Source organism: Protomyctophum bolini, assembly GCF_963924005.1.
Source record: "Protomyctophum bolini genome assembly, chromosome: 6".
Taxonomy (NCBI): Eukaryota; Metazoa; Chordata; class Actinopteri; order Myctophiformes; family Myctophidae; genus Protomyctophum; species Protomyctophum bolini.
In genome coordinates this window covers 4,435,978-4,463,637 of record NC_137867.1, presented here as the reverse complement: position 1 = coordinate 4,463,637, position 27,660 = coordinate 4,435,978, and the positions used below count along the sequence as shown (strand labels likewise).

General features: G+C 38.2%; 3 long non-coding RNA genes across 3 annotated transcripts; all 3 read right to left on the bottom strand.

Annotated features, from left to right (window-relative positions):
* Positions 1–5,466: 5,466 nt before the first annotated feature.
* On the bottom strand, positions 5,467–9,760 carry LOC308316692. Its single transcript, XR_013964192.1, has 3 exons — positions 9,583–9,760; positions 7,768–7,798; positions 5,467–6,876 (listed from the first exon to the last, which is right to left on the bottom strand). It is a non-coding gene; the product is annotated as an uncharacterized lncRNA (long non-coding RNA).
* Positions 9,761–11,651: 1,891 nt separating this feature from the next.
* Positions 11,652–16,457, bottom strand: LOC308317251. Its single transcript, XR_013964241.1, has 5 exons — positions 16,339–16,457; positions 15,175–15,332; positions 14,463–14,537; positions 14,035–14,241; positions 11,652–12,991 (listed from the first exon to the last, which is right to left on the bottom strand). It is a non-coding gene; the product is annotated as an uncharacterized lncRNA (long non-coding RNA).
* A 4,707-nt stretch (positions 16,458–21,164) lies between these two features.
* On the bottom strand, positions 21,165–27,111 carry LOC308316804. Its single transcript, XR_013964215.1, has 5 exons — positions 26,993–27,111; positions 25,796–25,953; positions 23,288–23,369; positions 22,865–23,071; positions 21,165–22,360 (listed from the first exon to the last, which is right to left on the bottom strand). It is a non-coding gene; the product is annotated as an uncharacterized lncRNA (long non-coding RNA).
* Between the last annotated feature and the right edge of the window lie 549 nt (positions 27,112–27,660).

Below are 27,660 nucleotides of genomic sequence, written 5' to 3'. Positions count from 1 at the left end.
TGTCATTACGAGGCAGGATATCGATATGTTGTTCCTCACCAAGACTATCGTGTGGCTGATTCAGTGCATTTTGCTCACACCTGTCAATGTCCCTCAATGCATCATCATCATACTCATCATCTTCCATGATATCATCAATTTGATTGTCACCTTCTTCCTCGTCGTAAATTGTCGGGTCACACAATTCGGCCTCATCTCTGATAGTTATGTCCTTATACTCGGGGTGAATTTGTTTTAAAGTGTGCAATGCCTTTAAAATTTTAGACATAGTGACAGTCTGGAACAATTGATGTCCTTTGTAGTGCAATCGTCTCTTCAACTTTACTCTCATCACTTGAGAATCACTTCTAAGTCTGGGTAAAACATTGACAGTCGCCTCTACTTCAGATGGCACACATACTACATTACCGCATAGTGATCTCTGCTGGCCTTTGGGAAGAGCTATGATTTTAGCAAATGTTAGGTACTTGGATGAAATATGCCTCTCCAATATGTTAAGATCAGACAATTCAGGGGGGATTTCTACCAGCTCCAAATTATTAGCCATAGCAAGTGGTGGCATGTGCCCTCTCTTAAGATAGTCATGGCAGGTGGCACAGATCCATTCTTGCTTCCTCTCATTGGGTACTGTGCAATGTTGTGGTTCTCTGCATACATCATTGCAAACATGCACATATTTTCCTGTCAAGCAAGCAGACACCACATCTGGATTTTTTACGTAGGCTGTCCTATTGCAGTGTTTTACTCGATCTGGAAACAATGCTCTATGGCATACTGTGCAGACATTAGTGGGGCCATCTTGTATGCTTGTTCTAAAAGCAGATATGGCTTGTTGCATTACAATGTTACGTTGTTGTACACGTAGTGCATCTTCTTGTCTGTATTGTTGTATTTTTTTCCGTGTGCAACGCATCTTATGAAAGAGTCTATATGCTGCTTCACTGTGATATCTTTTATAAAAATAAGCATTACATTTCTGTAAATGAAGCCGTCTGAAATCTGGGTCATTTTTGTATCTGTGTTGATTGATTCGTTTCATGATTTCAATATGTTTGAGTTTAAATTCAAGATCATTTTTGTATCTGTGTTGAATGTTTTGTTTCTGTCTGAGTCTAAATTCATGATCATTTTTGTATCTGTGTTGAATGTTTTGTTTCTTTCTGAGTCTAAATTCATGATCATTTTTGTATCTGTGTTGAATGTTTTGTTTCTTTCTGAGTCTAAATTCATCATCATTTGTGTATCTGTGCTGACTGATTTTTTTCATTGTTTGCACATGTTTCATTTTAAATGCACTATCATTTGCCAAACGGTTCTTCATATACAACTTTTTCTGTTGTCTATAAAATTCATATTTAGCATACAAAGTCCTTTGTTTCAAGTTTTTTGTTTCCTTTCTCTGTACTGTTATTTGTTTCTTTATGCCAGTTTTTGGTAATGCAAGTTTTTCACAAGTCCTCTTAAATTTTCGTCTTTTACCTTTGGACAATTTTGACATGTGTGCTATCTGGTCCTTGCTCATTGTGAATTTGAAAGATTGTTCAGTCACAAACTTACAGGAAGTCATACTTTGAGAGGCTTCAGTGTGAGTTAAGTTAGTGTGTGGGGTTTCAAAATCTGCACTTGATAATTGATTGCAAGTGACATTACAATGTTGATGATCAACAGCAGACGTTATGTCAACCTCCGGTTCAGTCATAGGTGATAATAAAGCACTGTCATCAGTACACTCAATATTGCCGGTGTGAAAATACTGTTCTGCATTCCCATCAGACATTTCTGACGATGAATGTTTAGCCTGCCTGTTTGTGCTGTAGACATCTGTGTTTGATGTTGTTGGAATTTCTATTCCAGAGTCTGCAATAGTAACATGACTGTTATCCAGGTTGTCACTGTGAAATCCTACAGGAATGAGTTCATACATGCATGTTGGTAACGTCTCAAACACCAGTTGGCACTCAATAATCCTCTTAATCATATCTTTCAACTTTGTGAATGTAAGCATTACAGCAGTGCCTAAGTGTTGATAATAATATTGACATGGTAATCCATCAGGACTTCTAGAGTGTGGGTCAAAGAAACCAAATTGTCCTGATCTGTTCCTGAACACAGCAATTACTAAACCACTCATTACCAGCAATGCATAGTTCACGTCTTTTAGCAAACAGCTAAGTCCTGCTTCTAGATTTAGGCACTTCTCTGCATAATGAGATGGAGGGTCTCCAAAGGTTCCATACTGGGAAAGATCATGATGCTTTGTTACATGGTAGTCATGGTCGCGGGCAGACACTTTGTCCGGTAGATCATCTATAGCTAGATGATCATGAGCAATTTTATTCTTTATTTTAGGTAAAGATGCACCATCTTCACCTTCGTGAGCTTGTAGATCGGCTGTTTTTCTGACTTTTGCATCTAACTGACGCTTGACCTCTGTGTACATGGTGTCGCCCTTTTGCAATACAAGGTCCAGGTTTGCTGCTGTAATGTGTTCTTCCTCATGAAGGAATGCCAGAAATGTTAGAGAACTACAGGCACACTGCTTATTCCTGGAAAAGACACGGTATTTAGTGCTGTTTTGACTATGAGATGCTGCAACACTTGTCTCATCAGAATGGCCTTTGTGTTGAATACGGTTAGATGTCCTTGGTACTTGTCTAACTTTAGGCACATGTTTGACAGCATCAGTGGAAGACATCTTCTGTAATGGTGTTTTATTGCTGTGGGGTGCACATTGTATTTGTTGACCTGCTGTGACATTGTCAGAAACATGCTCTTTAACCCAGTGTGTTGTTGTTGGAATTTCTATTCCAGCTCGTGGTGACAGGTCGATGGAGTCGGCAATAGTAACATCACTGTTGACCAGGTTGTCACTGTGAAATCCTACAGGCATGAGTTCATACATGCATGTTGGTAACGTCTCAAACATCAGGTGGCACACAATAATCCTGTTAATCATATCTTTCAATGTTGTGAATGTAATCATTACAGCAGTGCCTAAGTGTTGAGTATCTTCATTATATGGTAATCCATCAGGCCTTCTAGAGTGTGGGTCAAAGAAACCAAATTTTCCTGATCTGTTCCTGAACACAGCAATTACTAAACCACTCATTACCAGCAATGCATAGTTCACCTCTGTTAACAAACAGCTAAGTCCTGCTTCTAGATCTAGGTACTCTTCTGCATAATTAGATGGAGGGTCTCCGAATGTACCGTACCGGCGAACATGCTGTGTTACGTGGTAGTCATGGTTGAAGGCAGAAACTTTTCCCGGCAGTTCATCTGTAGCTAGATGAGTATGAGCAATTTTATTCTTTGTAGGTAACTGTTCCCCTTCGTGAGCTTGTAGATCGGCTGTTTTTCTGACTTCTGCATCCAACTGCTGCTTGACCTCTGTGTACATGGTGTCGCCCTTTTGCAATACAAGGTCCAGGTTTTCTGCTGTAATGTGTTCTTTCTCATGAAGGAATGCCAGAAATGTTATAGAACTACAGGCACATTGCTTATTCCTGGAAAATGTAGGATATGTAATGCTGTTTTGACTATGGGATGCTGCAACACATGTCTCATCAGATTGGCCTTTGTGTTGAATACGGTTAGATGTCCCTGGCACATGTCTAACTTTAGACACCTGTTTGACAGCATCAGTGGAAGACATCTTCTGTAATGGTGTTTTACTGCTGTGGGGAGCACATTGTATTTGTTGACCTGCTGTCACGATTGTATCCTTAACACAGTATGTGATGTTGTCAGAAAAACGCTCCTTAAACTCCTGCTCACCCATGGGTCCTACACGCTTTTTAAGATAATGTGTCAAATTCTTAGATAAACAGTCTTTATGGCAATGCACTTTAGCATCCTTCTGCTCGCTCATAGGTGATACAGCACTGTCATCAATACACTTGCTTGTTTGATATTCTGTACAATGTCCTACAATCACATCAGACATTTCTGACAATGAATGTTTAGCCTGCCTGTTTGCATGATGTGTGCTGTAGACATCTGTGTTTGATGTTGTTGGAATTTCTATTCCAGCTCGTGGTGACAGGTCAATGGAGTCGGCAATAGTGACATCACTGTTATCCACGTCGTCACTGTGAAATCCTACAGGCATGAGTTCATACATGCATGTTGGTAATGTCTTAAACAACAGTTGGCACTCAATAATCCTGTCAATCATATCTTTCAATGTTGTGAATGTAATCATTACAGCAGTGCCTAAGTGTTGAGTATCTTCATTATATGGTAATCCATCAGGCCTTCTAGAGTGTGGGTCAAAGAAACCAAATTTTCCTGATCTGTTCCTGAACACAGCAATTACTAAACCAGTCATTACCAGCAATGCATAGTTCACCTCTGTTAACAAACAGCTAAGTCCTGCTTCTAGATCTAGGTACTCTTCTGCATAATTAGATGGAGGATCTCCGAATGAACCGTACTGGGAAAGATCATAATGCTTTGTTACATGGTAGTCATGGTCGCGGGCAGACACTTTGTCCGGTAGTTCATCTGTAGCTAGATGAGTATAATCAATTTTTTTCTTTGTTTTAGGTAACTGTCCCCCTTCGTGAGCTTGTAGATCGGCTGTTTTTTTTACTTTTGCATCTAACTGACACTTGACCTTTGTGTACATGCTGTCACCCTTTTGCAATACAAGGTCCAGGTTTGCTGCTGTAATGTGTTCTTCCTCATGAAGGAATGCCAGAAATGTTAGAGAACTACAGGCACACTGCTTATTCCTGGAAAATACATCGTATTTAGTGCTGTTTTGACTATGGGATGCTTTAACTCTCGTCTCGTCAGATTGGCCTTTGTGTTGAATATGAGATGTCCCCGACAGATGTCCAACTTCACTGTGACTAACCTGTTTTACAGCATCAGTGTAGTACATCGGTTTCACATCATTGCAGCTGTGGGGAACATGCATTTGTTGACCTGGTATCACATCGTCAGATAATTTCAACTTGGACCAGTGTTGTTTTTTAGCTTGACTTTTTTTCCCTTTCCTCGGCATGGTAACGTTTTGTTCTTGTAGGCTATTTGTCACACTGGTAAACCTTAAATATTGCGTATAAGTTTGTGCTTTGCAATGTTTTTATGGTAACTTAATAGGGACTACGATATTCACAAATATCTTCAGAGAATGTAGTGATTGATACAGTAGGCTACAGTTCACTAGCAACTTGTTCTATAGACACCCAGAAAAGTATGAAACAATTGTAATATAGGACCAGACGTCAACTGTAGTTTCACAGAATTCTAGGTAATATACCAGATGTGAGCTACTGAAAACCACAATGCAATCTCAATCACTGAGGGACATTCACTATAGTACCAAACAGAAGCAAGTGATTTGTCACACGTCCACTTGTATTATCTCACTTTCTAAACAATGTAGGCTACAACAGTATTAATAAGCAGTTTAGTTTAAAGAACTGTTCAAAAGAGGAAATGTGGTCAAGTTTGCAATTAATTTAAAAAAACGGGCTGCATTTAATGCAATACAGGCAATGTTAGACTAAACGATTAGTGCACCAAACAAATACCAGTCATTCATTAAATCAGTGTATCTATAAGGCAGTATAGACAGTTAATATAGATATGAACACTACCTTTGTAGATTTAGTATTTGATCAAAGATTAAACTAAATGTATAGGAATGTGGAAATGACCGTTTTGTTTTGAACCAATGAAATGTTTCTCAAATGTTAGCACAAGCAACAAACCTTCAAGTAGTGCTGATTAAATATTCAGTGATAGCTTAACAATATAGTGATGATTAGGAAAATTATCTTGGTAATGTATACACTTAATATAGCAGTTGGGCTACTTCAGTTGATGGACCGCTGTTCAATAGTGATCACAGACAGGTCCACTTGTCAGAGCTGCAAATAGTTTAACTATCAAACAGAATTCTAAACAAGCCTATTGAACCACCATACATTTATTTTTACTCAAGTATATTTTACTATACAATGTATAAAGAAGCTGAACAATAAAGAGAGGTTGGCCTTGCTAGGAGTATATACTGTACTAATGTTAAGAGTATTTCTAAACAGTTTGTGAAATGTGTTTGCTTTGATGATCCTGGTCCAGTACGCAGTCCGGTCCTGGTTCAGTATGTAGAGTGCAGACACCAAGCTGATCGAGTTGAGGCTGCGTTCGGATCCAGATAGTGGATAGCCAGAAACAAATAATTTCAAAAATGAATGTATACGGAATGTAAAAACTATCACTCAGGAATGTGGAAATGGTGTTTAGGTGGATGGATGTTTAACCAAAACAAAAGGTGAATAAACAAAGATGGCTCAAAGGTGTGGCAATACAAATGTCTCAAAAAGCTGTATCCAAGGTTTCAAGGTTTCATATCAGGGTTGCATCAAAAGTTGTATCAAGTTTCATATCAGGGTTGCATCAAGTTGCGTTTCAGGGTTGCATCAAAACTTGTATCAAGTTGCGTTTCAGGGGTTGCTTAAGGGAGCAGAGCAAGATCTCTCAGAGTTGCTCCCAACTCTGAGACTTCTCTGAGCGAGATAGAGAAAAGGTAGAGACAAAAGACAGAGAGGCAGCAGGGAGATAGAAGGGTTTGGGGTGTTGGATTAAGAGAAAAACTGTATCCAAGGTTTCATATCAGGGTTGTATCAGGTTTCATATCAGGGTTGCATCAAAACGTGTATCAAGTTGCGTATAAGGGGTTGCTTAAGGGAGCAGAGCAAGATCTCTCAGAGTTGCTCCCAACTCTGAGACTTCTCTGGGCGAGATAGAGAAAAGGTAGAGACAAAAGACAGAGAGGCAGCAGGGAGATAGAAGGGTTTGGGGTGTTGGATTAAGAGAAAAACAGGATCCACTGGAACCCAGGGTTCACTGTGCAAGGTTTACCTGAAAGAAAGAATATTCATAGTCACATTTATACAAGTATATCAGTAACATAAATGCATAATGTTGCTGTCGGGAAGAAACCTTGTGTTGTTTGCTAAAGCAACTAACTCCACCTCTCATGGAATATATAAAGTTACAACACAAACTTTGCTAGCATAAACAGTTTACAAAATCTCATTGCTTATACATGTTTCTTTGAGATTTACAATAAAAAAAATCAGATCTTTTGAAAATCATGAGATTGGAGCAGAATCTTCCCCACAGGATTAATAAGCCTTATGTAGTCAGTTACTGTACTGTATAGAATATGCAATTGCTAATTACATCAACCATAGTATTCAATATTTAAAGTATAATGTGTGTTCCATCGTACAACAGTGGTGTGTGCTGCAAATAGCAGTTCTACAAGCTCAGAATGTGGCCATTTGGTCAAAGGGTCCCTAACCAAAACATCTGCCCCTCCACCATAAACATAAGTATGTTTTTAAGCTATAAAGCTACAAATTCACAAGTCACGTTGTGAGCTTGTCGGTCTGCTATTTTTGCTAATCATACAGGGCTTAAAGGCCTATTCATAGTGTGGATTTTCGGTGGCGAGGTGACCACCGGAGCTGAAATAGCGTGGAGCGGTGGCGAGTAAAAACAGAGAGTAGGGCTGAGGCGGTGGCCGTGGTATGCTCTTCACCGCGGCTCAGTGACGTCATGTTGTAGTTCGGTGGTCACCTCACCACTGAAAGTCCATACTAGGAATAACGCCTAAGTGGTTACTATGTGTCAAAATTGTGTGTGTGTGTGTGTGTGTGTGTGTGTGACATCACTTCTTGCACCTATATTCAACTTGAATACAAATATTGTGTAAAAACATCATCAGTGTTGATAACTAATACTTACTCAAGTGTAGGTCAACAGCAACCAGCTAAGTCTGCAGAATGAAAAGGAGAAAATCAGCAATTACTTAATTGTTCAAAGAATATTTTTCTTTTGTGTTGTTAACCCATTGAGATCTGGCACCAGATTCTACAATATGTCTTCCAAAACCTTATCAGTGGTTCTCAAACCATTTCATGTCAAGGACCCCGAGAATTATCTGTATTTTGCCACAGACCCCATCTGAAAATATGTTGTAGCAGGGACCCCCCCAGAAGCAAAGATTTGAGTTAAAGAAAACAAGCTACAAGCTCGTAGCGCAGCACTCAGAGCATGTAGATCTGCCATTTTTCAGGTAAAGTTTATAGTCATGGTTAAAAGCTATAGGGTGTACAAAGAGGCTCTACGCACACCAAAGTCCTTGTGGCGGTGCCGTCGCACGGGAGAAAACTGTATAGGAGATCTTGAATGAACAAGAAGGTGGCCGCACACACCAATAGCCAGAGTACCAATATTTATTCGGACAGCAGGTAAGACAAATATCCAACGTTTCGGCGGTTAAGCCTTCATCAGGGAAAAAAAAAAGCTATAGGGTGACAGAGATGTGTCCTCAGGTCTAAATGGGTTAATCATTTCCTGGTAAAGGAGTAAAGTTCAATGCACACTGCTGCATATTTCTAACTAAATGGCTTACATTGTAACAGCTTGCATTGAATCAATCTGCTCCAATTTAAACACTTCACACAGTTTCAACCTATCGTTCAATTGGCCATCACTAACACATTGCTATCCTCTGCGACAAAGTGGGTAGGCAGGAATGGTGTCATCTTATGAGTATTAGTGATGACCACTTAAAGCTAGGTTGACAGTTGGTCATTTAAGGCAGTGGTTCTCAAAGTGGGGTCTGGGTTCGGGAAACCCCAAGGGTTCCTTGAGGGGGTTCCCAGCTAACATAGTTAATGTAGCATCTAAATCAATGCAAGCACTTCAACATACATTTATTCTTTGGCTATTTGAAAATAGCAATGAGCAAAAATAAAAACATGTTCCTGACAACATATTTTCACACTTATCTATCTATGCATGATAATTTGGGGGCACTTGAAAATCAAAAAGCATTGACCTTGTTCATCTCCTAGAGACGTAGAATACTAAATACTCATTGAAAATGCTGAAACTGGACTCAAGCTGATTGAGTCATTTATATTTGGTTGAGGTGTATTATGCAAACAAAATCCACTAGATGGCACTGTGGATTCACATACCATGCTTTACAAGTTTTTTTGCACATCAACTCAGAGATGTTACTGAACATGATCATCTAGCTTGATACAGTAAAACATAACAATGGTCAAAGAATGTTAACATGCTCTACTGAATGATTTAGATTCCTTGTTCTACATTATAAATGGTCAATGTATTATCTTAGCATCACTGCCTTTTATCACTGACAGACAATTCAGAAGTTTGGTAGAGCATGTTTATAGACAGGAATAAAATCCTACTTATAGAACCATTTCAGATTTTTTGTGATTATAATATAACAATGAATTAGAAGAAGTTGTATTTATTCATAGCAAATAGGCCTAGTAGTTTTTCGTTTAGGCTACTTTAGATTGCACATTTACCACAAAGTGACATATCTACTGTTGGTAGAGGCTTATATATTAATATAAGAATTGGTGGGTATGATTGTTGTCATTATTGCCTAAAGTTTTGACTTATTTAAATAAAACAGATTTAAATCTGGATGTGGCACAGATCTGATTCAGGCTGGATTTGCCTGCCAGTCTGAACACACAGATGGGACAGCATTAAGCCGATACAGTAAATACTTACTCAGGTGCAGGTAGGGTCATGATGTAGTTTAATCTGCAGAATGGAGGACATGCAGCAATTAATCAGTTGTTTGTGTTCAATATGAAGTAAAAAGTCTACTGGTAGTCATACTTTCACTTTAATAGGCCGTAATAGGACATTTATTGGCATTTGGTGGGAAAAAAATGAAAAAAAGTCAGAATTCGACCGATGGTCTGCGTTTGCTCGGCGCGGACCCCCGCGGAGTTCGGCGCGGGGGTCCGCGATAGTCTGCGTGGGGCGCGGACCCTAACGCAGATCATGCATCAAAACAAACTCTAGTCTAGGGACGTGCTTTGACGGTTGCCACATTTTGTGACTGAGAGAGAAACAAGCAACCAGGTCTATGAAAAGGTTAACAGGCTAGATCAAGTCAGAAAATCCGAAAAAAAATAGCAACTATAGTGCCGACTGTCAAACATAATTGTCCAATGTTGTTTTAGAGCAGTGGTTCTTAAACATTTTCATCTCAAGGACCACCAATATTTTAAAGAAACTTTACAGATAAACAAGTCGAAAGTAGCTTATAATGACTAGACTTGGCAACACTGTGAACGGTTCCACAAGCTCACAATATGAAATATAAGGTATTAATAAATTGTATTGTTAATATCCATAATTAGGGCACCTGCTCTAATGGGCCACCTGGCCTGAGAAACGCGTTCTCAGGGACTTACTCAGGCAAATAAGCCCTATCTCGGACAAAAAAGATAACAATCTTGCTACCCATCCTTCCCACGAAAGAATAAAATAAAATAAAAAAATCCCCACCTACTAAAAATGACCAGTATTATTTTGCATGGCCATACAATAGAAAAGTATTGGCATAAATATACTTATAGTATCAAAAGCAAAATTGTTTTAAAGTATGTGTATATGTAAATCGAAAATAGCCGAATTGAAAATAGCTTATCTACAAGCTCTACTTTCAACTAGCTGTGATACAAGCTATACTTTATTAATACTAATAATAATGTTTCAGCAAAGTAACGTAATTGTTAAGCTAATAAAAAGACAACATGACACCATTAAGATAATTATTAAATGATTATGTTTCAGCTCACACAAAAAATACATCGTCTTACTTTACTTACGTAAAGTTAGTAGTCACCAGGGGAGAGGGGGGAGGGAGGATAGGAAAAAGTTAGATAGATCTCAAACCACAATGTTGTTTTTAAGCATCATGCCAACAAATATCTACAAGGTCACACAGCTATCACTAATGTAATGCAACATATAGGCTTCAGTGTATGATTGAAGTAGCTTAAATTAGGCTACACTATTTCTGTACAACAAATTCATAGAAACTGACTGACGGACGCACAGTCCGTTAAAAATGCAATATTCATGATTTCACGATAGATTCCAGCTGTGTTAATAGCAAATCATAGCGGGTAGATAGCTCGATTACAAAAAACAGTAAACTTCTTCGTGTTACGGCAGTGCGGTAAGCGTTGCCGCGCTCGGGCCTCATAGCTTCCTAGCCTGTTCACTATAGCTTCATGTTAGCACATACGTTAGCCTGAACAACATAGCCCGATAGCATGATTAAAACGTAAATAAACGAACGCATAAAGGCACGTAATGGTGCCGCGGTGTGTTGTTTAACAGAGTGATTAACAGGTTTAAACGGAATTTGTGCATTTAGTTAATAAATTGAAATAACTTCTAGTGTATATGATCACAGCGCGACATACCTTGAATTTCGGAAGAGGAAGTGAGTGATGTAATTTGCGGTGTCGCAGTTAAAAGGAACCTCGGATTTATCAGCGTGGAACTATCCCATTGAGATAGATTGAGCACTTCCGAATTTCATTGTTACAATGGGAGTCACTATAGTGTCTCTTACTATATATTTATGTATCTTTGATAAAATGTAAAGATTACAGTTTAATGTTGGATGTGGGAACGTTATCCAGATCTCTGGATTCAAGATAATTACAATTATTTTATTAAGACATAATGGTTGAAAAAGTACTCACGTTTTATACTTCAATATCAATAATAATCCAAAATTACTACTGTAAAAAAAAGTCCGGAATTCAAAATATAGGCTACCTCAATAAAAGTACACACGTATTGGTATCAAAATGTACTTAACATACTGTCAAAGGTAAACAGTACTCACGGTCAAATAAATGTAGTGGGGTAAAATACAATATTGGGATCTGAGATGTACTGCAGTGGAAGTAAAAGTATAGGCCTATTTATTGGAAATAGTAAGTACAAATACCTCAAAATTGTAATAAGCCTACACCTACAGTACATTGGTAAATGTACTTAGTTATTTTCCGCCACTGTATACATTTTTGAAAAGCAAAACATCTTTGAGCTCTCATTTCTTTATTTTTATCTTTAGTACATAGCATGCTGAACTTAATGAATTCACGGTTAGATGAATTCGTATACTTTATGCTACTGGATTGTTCAAATAAACCGTACATTACCTGTTAAAACTGTGGGACATTGAGACTATAACGTGTACATAATTGCATTAAAATAGTTCAAATTACATAACCATTCTGAATATTGATGAATTGCTGCCACCTGCTGGACGTTTTATCCACAAGCAGACCTAGCACTTGGTTTTAACCAAGTTGATATTGACATCAGATACTTTCATGTTCAAAATGTGATGAATTGCCAATTTGCATTCACCCTAGAAGCTTGTGTATCAAACACTACCATACATGTTATTTATATAAATATACACACAAAATGTGTTGGGTTCAGTTCAGAGCAATGGGAAAAACCCAACAAATTATACAACCACCAAGATAATACTAGTGTGACTGTCAATACAATACAATGTTTAATTTTACCTTGATGTGTAATTATATTACCTAGATTTGAATATCCTATGCAAGATACAGAGTTTTATTAGCTGGTGCATAGCAGCAGCTAATCTTCCTGGGGTGCACACAGAACATAAAAACATGACATTCTACATGAATAACACTACAGGACAATGATATATAAACATATTTGATCATCAATTTCATCATCCACCTTCTGATTCCCCATTTTCTTGGAAGAGAAACAAACGAAAAATCATATAATTATGTCTACCTACCTACTGTACATGTACTAGGCTGTGAAAACACATCCTGTCAACATACCTGCAGATGCGCACCATACCTGGGTTACTCTTCTGAACAACCCTAATCACAAATATCATGTTTGTACAGTGAAAGATGACCCTGAGCATGTATACATGTCGGACAGAAACCATGTAGAGATCAAAACATGTGACATTGCGACACAATTTGAGCTTGCAGAAGAGGTATTTTTTCCTGGCATGGCGAGGGAAGCTGATGTTGACGTTTCCAGGGAAAAGCAGGCTCTTGTAGGATGTAGGATGTCATCTGCCTGCCAACAGCAACCATGGCTCCTAGAATAAATGTTTTTTGTCATGTCAATCTCAGGTTGCACTCTTCACACAGGCAGACGGATACAGAAATCTCCATACGGGACACAGACAGATGGTTAAAACAGGTATTGCATACTAGGTTCCCAACTAGCATCGTTCCCAGCTAGGTTGGTGGCCAACGGGCACAGGTCTAATATACAAAAAATAATGACAATGATGATTTGAAATACCAACAGGTGGCTGAACCTGTAAATAGTTTTTTCTAATTAGCCCTTCGCTAAGTCCCTCCCCAACATTTCCATAGGCTCTAAAACTTGTGCCATATTATTGTCTTTCACATCAGGATGTAATGATCATTGGAGAGAAATAATCTTCCAAACGCAGTCTCTCCCCAGTCAGTTTGAGGAGTCTGAATGAATGCAGAAGTATGTGCAGGACATAAAGAAAATAAATCAAATAAATAAATGCCCAAACCTTTAAATGTAACGAACAAACAATAATAGATACACCATTTTCCCATTACTAAAATGTTGTAACATTTTGTAGCACGTTCCTCTGTGCCTTGTACTTGCCTTGTGCAAGCTTCTGAGACTTCAAGACATCTGCTATTTTTTTTAAACATTTTGAATCTTGAATAGTTATATATTTTAAGTTTAACACAAATCTTTAATAATATACACAAATAATTATAACACAAATTTTCTCTTCTGGGGGTCCCTGTCACTAAATGTTTTCAGATTGGGTCTGCAACCAAATAAAATACATTTGGGTGTCCTTGGCATGAAAACTAATAATTTAGATGGCATTTGTCAGCCTAAGCTCTCAATGGGTTAGGGTTCCTGTCTGTCCAGCCCTTCTCAGTTTGAAACAGTGTGATCATGTGCCCATCACTTTGACATCCCTTTGCAGATCTGCTACACTGTTTGGGTAATGTTCCCCTGCGTACAGAATATGGATGCTGGGGTTTCACATTCTTTTTCAACTTCACGCATCTAGCTTTGTACATTTCAATGTATACATTCCCTGCACCAGCTCTCAATGGGGTGTTCAGGTCACACACACACCTTCTCCAAGGCCTCTTGGACCACCCGCTCTGTCTCTCTTGTCTTGCTTCATCACGTCCTTGGTGTACTTGAGCAGGGTGTGAGGCGACCCCCAACTGGCGTTCTTGGTCTGCGTCGAGGCCGACAGCTTCTCAGGCTGCTGTATTGGGTACGAGGAGACGGGCTCTCCTGGCTGGGGATCACTGCTTCCATCTCAGGCTCTGGATCCTTGGTGTGAAACACAACAGAAATGTAGTGGAAATCTGCTCCATGTGTGTGCACGTGTTTGTTCAACACATAACTTCAATTTGGAGTAAATCATTTTCTAGATCAGTCGACATCGTTTTCACATCAAGTAGTAGCATATTTCTTAACCTGTTCTGCTTAAGTAGTTTACATGAGTTTGAGCTGTAAGACACATGGTCATATTTATGAGTTATTATAGTTACCATTGTGACACTATTCCTATTTGGATTCAGCTGGTTGATTGGAACGGCTCTTCTTAGCCTTTGGTTCCTGGCTGCCTTTGAGTTGGACAACACAACACAACACACAGTGGATGGGTCTGTCTGATCCATGACAGTAAACAGTTTACAATTGATGAATATGATGGACAGCTGTCAAAGTAATTTGAAGGGATAATTCGTTTGGGGAGATTTTTCCCACTTATCCAGAATCATAAAAATGAATGGTTGCCTCTGCGTGCTGATTTGAAGTAAGTTTGGTTAACCTCATTTCTGAATCTTTATACCATCAAACGTTCAGGAATGTGTATAGGCTACCGTCAAATAGTACTATAGCTGAGGGAAACATTTTAGTGTTAGAGCTCAAATAAGTACAAAGAAGCTGGGAAAAAACACTTGAGTTAATGTTGTAGATTCATTTTAGATCTGTACATTCAGGTGTCAGTCCACAGTCATTTTCATAGAGGTACTGGAGGAGGTGTTGCGGGCTGAATACATTGATTACGAGTGGTGAATATTGCTTGCAATCTCACGATAGATATATCATGATACAGAGGCCATGATACGACATATATATATATATATATATATATAGACTCCCGCACTCTGGCTGATATTGACAATAAGCCTCTCTGACTTACGTGACTTCAAATTAATGACATTACAATTACTATATAATAGTTATATTACTATGTACCTCAATGGCCATACAGGTTGTGGAGTACAGGGCAGCGCAGTTCTCATTGATGAGGACTTCAGAACAGTCGGCTGGATTGTGGGCCAGATCTGCTCATAATGAAGGTTTGGTGAGATGACAGTTTCACCCCAGAGCAAAATGCTGTCCTCGTCTCCATTCTGTAATCAGAGAAAGATTTAAAAGAACCAATTCAACATGTTGACAAGTGCAGAACACAACACAAATCTGAAGTGAAAAGTTTAACCATCCACTTTCAAAGTTATGGAAATTAACTTAATGAAAGATAATCAATCATTGCACACATGTGTTAATCTGTACTATGTGATTTTTTTTTTAAAGCAATGTAATACAACAGTGTACATTATACCCACCAATATCATTTTAAACTCAAGATATATTTATGCTACTAGTCAGTAGTATAATGTCTATATAGTGTATATTGACAACATAATTATGATGTCCATGTATTGTTTTACTGTGATGGCTACAACATAACTTTACAATGACAAAACAATGCTAATACTACCAATAATTGAGACATTTTACAGCATTAATGCGATACATACACTTTACGTTTTTCTACCATATTAACGATAACTAGGCTTGAAACATGACAGTTATGACACAACGTGTTACATAGCCGGTATATAGCCCTGCAACATGAATACGGTAACGTGCTTTACAACATTAACGTCTACAATACATGAACGTTCATATTTCAAATATAACTGCTCACCCTATCGTCACGAATGTTACAATTGTGTTCGGGCAGGTATTAGCACCCGTATCTTGCGTGCCGTGTAACATCCGTGGTCCAAACGTGAGCAGTTATATTTGAACTATATGAACGTTTATGCAGACGTTTAACATTAAAGTTCCACATGAGATAACATGTCAGATCAGATTAACCAGATTAAGTCTAAGATGTGGTAATAATTAATCAAATTAGCGACTTTATCACACGTGTAATATGCATTTAGGTTTTACCAATCTACTACATTGTATCGTATTTATATACGATATAGTTAAAGGTGAAAAGTTAACATCGGCTTAGCTAGCCAGCATTAGCATTAGCGCTGTTACTAAGGGTGTGACTTAAGTAAAGTAACACAACTCCTAAACATTCGACAAGAGCTACGGACCACGTTAAATCATTGTATTTACCCATGATGTTACACATCTATTGATTCGTTTTGGTGGAATTTACCATACTTTGCTTGTCAAACCGGTGGACATGCATGTTATCCGCAGCCCATTGACCAGTGCGCCCATTAGAAGATTCGTTGTATGCATAGAGTATTGGTTGTATGTGTGTTTTGGTAGTCACAAGGATAACTTCCGGTTCAAGGTTCATATATTTTATATAGATGAAGTACTTTCATTGATGAAGTGCTGCCACCTGTTGGAATTTGTACTTCATTGACTGATATTCCAAAACACCTATATTTCATTTGAACGATTAAACACAGAGTAGCAGAAATGTTTAAAAATACAAGTTAAACTTTGAGCATTAGGCTATACATAATAGCGTTTCTAACCGTTTATATGAGGTTTTTATTTTATTTTGCATAAGCCTATTATATTGTAATTTTGTATGTCATTGTTCCCCATGCATTCAATATGAATATCAAATTATAATTATAAACAATTCCTTTTAGCAGAACATGTACTTTCTCGTGCTTTTTTCTGTTAGATAAAGTTATTAAAGTATTCAATGAATCAAGCAAGTCTATATTATGCTATTAAAACAGTGAAAGCTAATCATTTTAGTTGCTCATTTCATTCCTGAAACCATGTGTGAATCTTGGATGGAATAAAACAAGTATTGTATTTGAACATATATTTATTACACATTATAAACGCAGAACAATTTACAATTTAGGCATTTAGAACACGTGAAATATACAGAAAAAAATAGTAGAAAAAACGGTAGAAAAAAATGTAGAAAAAATAGCAAAAATAGCAATAAATAAAATAGCAAAAAATCTTCTCTTAGTCTTTCACCGCGGCTGCGGGCTCATCTCCTTGCCAGCTTTCAAGAAGCTGTTCCCCCCCCAGCACTTCTTCGGCGTCGCCATCGTCGAACAGAAGCTCCATTTCGAGGTGCTGACTGCAGGCCCGCACCTCCGTCCCATCAGCTGTCTGTTCGACGATGACGGTGCGTGGATAGGTGATTTCACCGGGGGGGAACAGTTTCTCGAACGCTGGCAAGGAGACCGTAACCACCTGGTCGTTGTCCAGCAGCAGCTCCATCTCTCCGCTGGCCGCCTCCATCGCCCCAAGGAGCTGATATTCTTTCGGCAGCTCCGGCTCCACAACCTGTTGAAATCAAACATTGTTTTCAGTCATTCGTTTAACATATAATGCATACATGTAGCAAAGACCTTTCACTACGGCTAATGTTAAAATATTACACATTACAATATTGCAAATGAAATTACACAATACAGTTACAAACAGTAGCCTAATTTGTATTGACAGGCTTACCTCGGTTTTTGTGAACCCGGTAGAGGCGAGGGTGCCATGCTTGACAGTAAGGTGACTCAAGCGGACCAGCTGTCCCTTTTCAAGGTTTGGCAGAAGGACGGCCTCTCGCCAGAGCTGGACCGTGGCCTCAACTCCTTTCTGCAATGACGGAATCACATGGCGTTAACAGTATGAATGAACTAACAACGTTAATGTGCATTAAACAGATCTTAATGGTATTAACTATATACACAGAGTTGGAAGTGAACATTGAAAGACCAACAGGCTATACTAAATTATAAAACGTACCTCATTTATTTTGATGTTCTGTCTGGGAACAGCCGCTGCCTTCTCCGGTTGGTGTTTGCGCACCGGCTCCATCTGTGATAGAAATGAGAAGAAATTATATCCCCATTCATATATTTATTGCATGATTATAGTATTTATACTGCATATTTGTACGGTGTAGGCTATATGCCTATATTGGAGTACATGTTAACTTATTAGTTACTCGTTTGGGTACACCATCCAACATTCCGAGTGTTATAATAATATAATAAAGGTCGACTTACATCAGTAATGTAGCCTTGCACTGTCACCAGCCGGCCTGCTGCCGCTGTGGCAATGTCGGCCAGGGACAGCGCCTTGGATGGGGGGTTGACGAGGGCCTCGCATCGCGCCTCTATGGCCTCATCTACGTGCAGAGGCGATGTGGCGTAGAAGCCGGTGTCTCCCCAGCACTGCAGACCGTGCGCAGTGACCCTGTAGCTTCTCACCATGTAGGTGGTGCCCGTCTTCACCCTGGGGGCCTGCCTTTCAAACAGCACCATTTTAGCGATGGTCACGCCGTCCGTGAACGCCACATGTAGGTTGGTGGAGGAGAGGGCATTCTTAATGCCCCCTTCACGATGCCAGTCCCACTCCCGGACACAGAGGCTCTCGCGGGCCGCCACAGCCTTCAGCTTTATGGTGGGTTGGCGCGTCAGCTGGTATGGTGAGGAGGAGGAGGATGATGCAGAAGATGCTGCTGTGTGCCCGCTTTGTAGGATGCTCTGCAAATCCATTGTGTATAGTTGCTGTTAAATCGAGCAGAACTTCGTCTTCAGGCAAGCAACAGAATGAGAGTGAAACGTGGCTTTATATAGGTTAGGTTAAAGTATAGGCAGGTCCAGAAGATAAGGTTAGGTCGACCTGACCTATGTTATTGTAGCGTCTCTTTGAACACGTTCGGAGTCCCACGGTCACAATACAACAACCATATAGAATTTGTAAATGTTATTGTAGCCTATCTGGGAACCTTTCTTAACCCTTGAGGGGGTCATGTCGATCAATGTGATCGCTTCAAAATGAAAATTATTTTAACATAAAAAATAATTTGTATAGCGCTATTGTGGAAATCGACTTTAACACGATATAACTCATAGGCCTACACCACTTAATTCACCTTACATCTATATAGCTTTCATCATAATGTGTCAAAGTGAATTGGAGTATAGGCCTATAACAAATTCATTGATAATCAAATGTTATACCAATGGATAATAAAACTTTGGGTCGGTGACACAGCAAAAACGAATTTGTATGAAATTGGCAAATAACTTCATGTGCTATCCTTGCTATGTTGCGTTTTCCAGTCTAACCAAGAGACATGAAAAAGAGGCCGCGCAAATCAACGTGTTCCCACGTTACAAAATACAACAACTGTGCAACCTAATCTATATGTTATTGTAGTCTCTCTTTGAACGCAATTGTGTTTAGAGTTTGTGTGTGTGTGCGCGCGCGCGTGCGTATTTGGGGATATTTTATCATTTGAATCCCTTAAATCTATCAGCTTTATAATCTGCAGAATTTTCTTGAAACCAGAAGGCCTAACAAATGTTTCTAGCCTTGAAAAAATAATTTGCATCTATGACATTAACATGCCAACTATAGGAAGAAAAAAATCTGCACTTCTCGTCCAAAAACACTAACATTTGCGTAATATATAGATTGTCTAATGAACTTGCAACCATATACCTATACTAATAAGTAATTCATGTCTGTGTTGGACTGCGTTTGTATAGCTGATTATTTTTGCTATTGGACGTTCACTGTGTTGCATTGCATATGCTTGCCTGCACTGACACGTTAGCCTACTTTATATATTATACTGATCTTTTATTTTATTTTATTGGGTGATATGCATGATGCTTTTTTTTAAATCATTTAAACCCTTAACATTATTAACACAAATCAAGGATTAACGAGGGATTGGTTTATACATTATATATTTTAGTTAATTAGCTGTGATTTCCCCATGCACCCACGATTTTACGTCATCTTCTCACAAATGCCAATTCAAATGCCAGTCCACCAATTTGCTGACCCACAAGTCTGCTTTCCAGTCTAATCATTAACACCTGCATTTGAAAGAGACATGATTATGAAAGAGGCCGCGAACATCAAAATGAAGAATTCATGTAAACACTTCGGGGATCCCACGACACAAAATACAACAACCATACAACCTAACCTATATGTTATTGTATAGCCTCTCTTTGAAGTTAAGTGTGTGTGTGTGTGTGTGTGTGTGTGTGTGTGTGTGTGTCGTGTCTCTCAGCGTATGGCCTCGGAGCAGCCCCTACAGATTTAATTTTATTGGCATAATGCATATGATGCATTTCATTGATAATTTAAACTCTTAACTTTATCAACACGAATCAAGGATTAACGAGGGATTGGCTTGAAAATACATTATATATTTTATAGCATCCTATCTATTTTATTTTAACCTTAATGAAATACAGAATAGCAGAAATGTTTAAATAATACAAGTTAAACCATGAGCATTAGGCTACATATAGCGTTTCTAACCGTTTATATGAGGTTTTTATTTTTATTTTGCATAGGCCTATACTGTAATTTTGTATGTCATTGTTCCCCATGCATTCAATATGAATGACTCCAAATTATAATTATAAACAATTAACTCATAGCTTTGTTGGGTTTAAAATCCTCTTAGCAGAACATGTACTTTCTTGTGCTTTTTATATCATGCTATTAAAACAGTGAAAGCTAATCATTTTAGTTGCTCATTTCATTCCTGAAACCATGTGTGAATCTTGGATGGAATAAAACAAGTAGTTGAACATATATTTATTACACAAATAAACGCAGAACACATGAAATATACAAAAACAGGAGGAACAAATGTAAAAAATTGTAGAAAAAAAATTGTCTTTCAGTCTTTCACCGCGGTGATATGCATATGATGCTTTTTTTTTGGATAATTTAAACCCTTAACATTAACACAAATCAAGGATTAACGAGGGATTGGCTTATACATTGTATTAGCTGTGATTTCCCCATGCACCCACGATTTTACGTCATCTTCAGCGCTCGCGCACACAAACACACACACACACAGTCACACACACACACACACACCCACACACTTTTCAATTCAAGACACACCTCCAGCATTCTGCACCATAACATTACGATGCCTTTTGACATAATATTAAGGGTCAGCTCAACACGAGGGATGATGTAGTAACGATCTTGTATTCAAGTATACTTTATCTGTTACAGATTGTTCAAATAAACCGTACATTACCTATTAAACTGTGAGGCATTGATAGACTATAACGTGCATATAATTACATTAAAACAAAATAGTTCAAAAGACAGCATTCTGATTATTTATGCATGCTGCCACCTGCTGGCCGTTTACCGGTAATCCACAATCAGAGCTATAACTTGACAATGGCATTAAACAAGTTGACATTAAACATCAAATATATCATTTTCAGATGAATTACAGATTAATCATTTGATGAATTTGCCATGTAGCTTGTGGAGCTGACAACCAATTTTACCCACCTCTTTACATTTGTAAACCTGATATGCTTCCAACTATGAACATAGTGGCGATGTCATGCTTTCAAGGGACACAAAACTACATACAAATATCTCTTGGCCCCATCATCTAAGTTAAACTCCAACACCTTTATTTTGTTTTACTTGTAGCTCAGGTGATACATTCAGACCATGTATGTATGGCCTCCATTCACTAGGGGCTTGTATATCAAACACTACCATACATGTTAGTTATATAAATATACACACAAAATTTGATCCCTATCAAAGTTTGAGTACATGAGACATGGATATCTGTGGGGGCTAACAGCTGTTCCAATATGCACCATACAACTATGCAGTATAAATACTATAAACATACACCTTCTCATTTCTGTCACATAGGCCTACAAATTACAGATCAGTTTTAAAATTAGTAGCCTACTTGTCTTTCAATGTTCACTTTCAACTCTGTGAAATAGTTACAGTACAATAATGTTTAATTTTACCTTTATGTGTAATTAATTATATTGCCTAGATTTGAATATCCTATGCAAGTACTAGGCTGTGAAAACACATCCTGACAACATACCCGCAGATGCGCACCATACCTGGGTTACTCTTCTGAACAACCCTAATCACAAATATCATGTTTGTACACCAGTGAAAGATGACCCTGAGCATGTATACATGTCGGACAGAAACCCTGTAGAGATCAAAACATGTGACATTGCGACACAATTTGAGCTTGCAGAAGAGGTATTTTTTCCTGGCATGGCGAGGGAAGCTGATGTTGACGTTTCCAGGGAAAAGCAGGCTCTCTCGGATGTTGGGGAGATGGTAAAAGTGATGTCATCTGGCCTGCCAACAGCAACCATGGCTCCTAGAATAAATGTTTTTTGTCATGTCAATCTCAGGTTGCACTCTTCACACAGGCAGACAGATACAGAAATCTCCATACGGGACACAGACAGATGGTTAAAACAGGTATTGCATACTAGGTTCCCAACTAGCATCGTTCCCAGCTAGGTTGGTGGCCAACGGGCACAGGTCTAATATACAAAAAATAATGACAATGATGATTTGAAATACCAACAGGTGGCTGAACTTGTAAATTGTTTTTTCTAATTAGACCTTCGCTAAGTCCCTCCCCAACATTTCCATAGGCTCTAAAACTTGTGCCATATTATTGTCTTTTGTAATATTTTCTTTGCAGATCTGCTACACTGTTTGGGTAATGTTCCCCTGCGTACAGAATATGGATGCTGGGGTTTCACATTCTTTTTCAACTTCACGCATCTAGCTTTGTACATTTCAATGTATACATTCCCTGCACCAGCTCTCAATGGGGTGTTCAGGTCACACACACACACACACACACACACACCTTCTCCAAGGCCTCTCGGACCACCCGCTCTGTCTCTCTTGTCTTGCTTCATCACGTCCTTGGTGTACTTGAGCAGGGTGTGAGGCGACCCCCAACTGGCGTTCTTGGTCTGCGTCAAGGCCGACAGCTTCTCAGGCTGCTGTATTGGGTACGAGGAGACGGGCTCTCCTGGCTGGGGATCACTGCTTCCATCTCAGGCTCTGGATCCTTGGTGTGAAACACAACAGAAATGTAGTGGAAATCTGCTCCATGTGTGTGCACGTGTTTGTTTATATCCATAACTTGGAGTAAATCATTTTCTAGATCAGTCGACATCGTTTTCACATCAAGTAGTAACATATTTCTTAACCTGTTCTGCTTAAGTAGTTTACATGAGTTTGAGCTGTAAGACACATGGTCATATTTATGAGTTATTATAGTTACCATTGTGACACTATTCCTATTTGGATTCAGCTGGTTGATTGGAACGGCTCTTCTTAGCCTTTGGTTCCTGGCTGCCTTTGAGCTGGACAACACAACACAACACACAGTGGATGGGTCCGTCTGATCCATGACAGTAAACAGTTTACAATTGATGAATATGATGGACAGCTGTCAAAGTAATTTGAAGGGATAATTCGTTTGGGGAGATTTTTCCCACTTATCCAGAATCATAAAATCGAATGGTTGCCTCTGCGTGCTGATTTGAAGTAAGTTTGGTTAACCTCATTTCTGAATCTTTATACCATCAAACGTTCAGGAATGTGTATAGGCTACCGTCAAATAGTACTATAGCTGAGGGAAACATTTTAGTGTTAGAGCTCAAATAAGTACAAAGAAGCTGGGAAAAAACACTTGTAGATTCATTTTAGATCCCCCACCCCCTTAGATAGCAATTCTGTAGACTTAGATAGCATTTGATACAGACTTATAGCATGTTATGTAGACAGCATAAGTGCATTGTATGTAGTCATAGCACGTCATAGTACATATGTGTAGCATAGTAGTATAGATGTATAGCTTATATGTATAGTTTCATTATAGATATTCCACTGTTACTTTCTTAGCTACGCATGTCTCATGATAAATGTCTTTATGTGATGTATTCCCATGCTTTTTGTTCTTGCTTAATGTAAGTCGCTCTGGATTAAGAGCGTCTGCTAAATGCCTAAATTGTAAATTGTAAATTGTAGATCTGTACATTCAGGTGTCAGTCCACTTCATTTTCATAGAGGTACTGGAGGAGGTGTTGCGGGCTGAATACATTGATTACGAGTGGTGAATATTGCTTGCAATCTCACGATAGATATATCATGATACAGAGGCCATGATACGATATATATATATATATATATATATATATACAGTTGTGATCAAAAGTTTACATACGTTTGTAAAGGACATACTGTCATGATAGTCCTGCCTTTCCAATAATTTGTTCAACTCTTATTCTTCTGTGATAGGTTGATTGGAGCAAATACTTCTTAGTCATACAAAAAAATCTTGAATTTATTTGTATTTTTATGAATGTTTAAGGGTTTTCTGAAAATGTGACCAAATCCGCTGGTTCATAAATATACATACAGCATACATATTATGTCCCATATGGTAATGTAGAAAGTTGTGTCAATCAAATTAGCTTTGTGGCATGGCCTCTTAACTTAAACTGAGTGATTATGATTGACTACTTCTGGTCTGTTCACTTCTCTGAGCCTTATTTAGGGCTCGTTTGGCCACAACCCACAAACAATAAAATGGGAAAGTCAAAGGAGCTCAGCATGGATCTGAAAAAGCGAATAATAGACTTAAACAAGTCAGGAAAGTCATTTCTAGTCAGCTACAGGTCCCAAGATCAACTGTGCAAAAAAATGTTTAATACTTTGTATGCTAGAGTTTAAAGTGAGCTCAGGCCTGGTGGTGCTAAGCGATTAACATTGGACTTTTGAACTTTTTAGGGGCCCACAGCGAGGGGCCTCTTATAGCGAGATAAATCAAAAGAAAGCCTAACTTGTCCACTTCAATTTTAAACAAAAATCATGATTTTACCATCTTCCATTCTGGAGATATTGACCTTTTTCTAACACCTGCTTTTGCCTGCACTCTGCTCGCTTGAAAAAACAGCAGAGATATGGAAGGTTGAAGTTGACAGACATTGACAGACAGATATAAAAATGAACACAAATAATATCATATACATACTACACACTGAATGAAAGCCCTGAATGTCTACTTTTAGGAGGGAAACAAATACACATTGATCCCATGTACAGTTTGTCAGTAATTGGCTATTGAATGCAGCTTGCGCTCACCAGAGAGAACTTTAGAGAAGGCATGGACCTGAAGAACTATTATTCACAAAATAAGGCCTATAGCGACATGTACATACTATATACCGTATGAAACAGAAGACTCTCTGCTTTCATAAGAAAAAAACGAATACTGTAATAATAATACAAATCACACCCCTGTGCAATTGCACTGCTCACTTCACAGGGGTGTGATTTTTTATTATTACAGTATTAGTTTTTTGCCAGAAGCTTGTGGAACAATGTGGATGGCTACCAAAAGCGTCAAATTGGGGTGAAAATGGGCAAGGGACATGCAACCAAATATTAGCATTGCTGTATGTATTCTTTTGAACCAGCAGATTTGGTCACATTTTCAGAAAACCCTTAAACATTCATAAAAATACAAATACATTCAAGATTTATTTGTATGACAAAGAAGTATTTTCTCCAATTAACCTATCACAGAAAAATAAGAGTTGAACAAATTATTGGAAAGGCAGGACTATCATGACAGTATGTCCTTTACAAACGTATGTAAACTTTTGATCACAACTGTATATAGACTCCCGCACTCTGGCTGATATTGACAATAAGCCTCTCTGACTTACGTGACTTCAAATTAATGACATTACAATTACTATATAATAGTTATATTACTATGTACCTCAATGGCCATACAGGTTGTGGAGTACAGGGCAGCGCAGTTCTCATTGATGAGGACTTCAGAACAGTCGGCTAGATTGTGGGCCAGATCTGCTCATAATGAAGGTTTGGTGAGATGACAGTTTCACCCCAGAGCAAAATGCTGTCCTCGTCTCCATTCTGTAATCAGAGAAAGATTTAAAAGAACCAATTCAACATGTTGACAAGTGCAGAACACAACACAAATCTGAAGTGAAAAGTTTAACCATCCACTTTCAAAGTTATGGAAATTAACTTAATGAAAGATAATCAATCATTGCACACATGTGTTAATCTGTACTATGTGATTTTTTTTTTTAAAGCAATGTAATACAACAGTGTACATTATACCCACCAATATCATTTTAAACTCAAGATATATTTATGCTACTAGTCAGTAGTATAATGTCTATATAGTGTATATTGACAACATAATTATGATGTCCATGTATTGTTTTACTGTGATGGCTACAACATAACTTTACAATGACAAAACAATGCTAATACTACCAATAATTGAGACATTTTACAGCATTAATGCGATACATACACTTTACGTTTTTCTACCATATTAATGTTATGATAACTAGGCTTGAAACATGACAGTTATGACACAACGTGTTACATAGCCGGTATATAGCCCTGCAACATGAATACGGTAACGTGCTTTACAACATTAACGTCTACAATACATGAACGTTCATATTTCAAATATAACTGCTCACCCTATGGTCACGAATGTTACAATTGTGTTCGGGCAGGTATTAGCACCCGTATCTTGCGTGTAACATCCGTGGTCCAAACGTGAGCAGTTATATTTGAACTATATGAACGTTTATGCAGACGTTTAACATTAAAGTTCCAACATGACACATGAACCATTAAACATCTATGCGCATGAGATAACATGTCAGATCAGATTAACCAGATTAAGTCTAAGATGTGGTAATAATTAATCAAATTAGCGACTTTATCACACGTGTAATATGCATTTAGGTTTTACCAATCTACTACATTGTATCGTATTTATATACGATATAGTTAAAGGTGAAAAGTTAACATCGGCTTAGCTAGCCAGCATTAGCATTAGCGCTGTTACTAAGGGTGTGACTTAAGTAAAGTAACACAACTCCTAAACATTCGACAAGAGCTACGGACCACGTTAAATCATTGTATTTACCCATGATGTTACACATCTATTGATTCGTTTTGGTGGAATTTACCATACTTTGCTTGTCAAACCGGTGGACATGCATGTTATCCGCAGCCCATTGACCAGTGCGCCCATTAGAAGATTCGTTGTATGCATAGAGTATTGGTTGTATGTGTGTTTTGGTAGTCACAAGGATAACTTCCGGTTCAAGGTTCATATATTTTATATAGATGAAGTACTTTCATTGATGAAGTGCTGCCACCTGTTGGAATTTGTACTTCATTGACTGATATTCCAAAACACCTATATTTCATTTGAACGATTAAACACAGAGTAGCAGAAATGTTTAAAAATACAAGTTAAACTTTGAGCATTAGGCTATACATAATAGCGTTTCTAACCGTTTATATGAGGTTTTTATTTTATTTTGCATAAGCCTATTATATTGTAATTTTGTATGTCATTGTTCCCCATGCATTCAATATGAATATCAAATTATAATTATAAACAATTCCTTTTAGCAGAACATGTACTTTCTCGTGCTTTTTTCTGTTAGATAAAGTTATTAAAGTATTCAATGAATCAAGCAAGTCTATATTATGCTATTAAAACAGTGAAAGCTAATCATTTTAGTTGCTCATTTCATTCCTGAAACCATGTGTGAATCTTGGATGGAATAAAACAAGTATTGTATT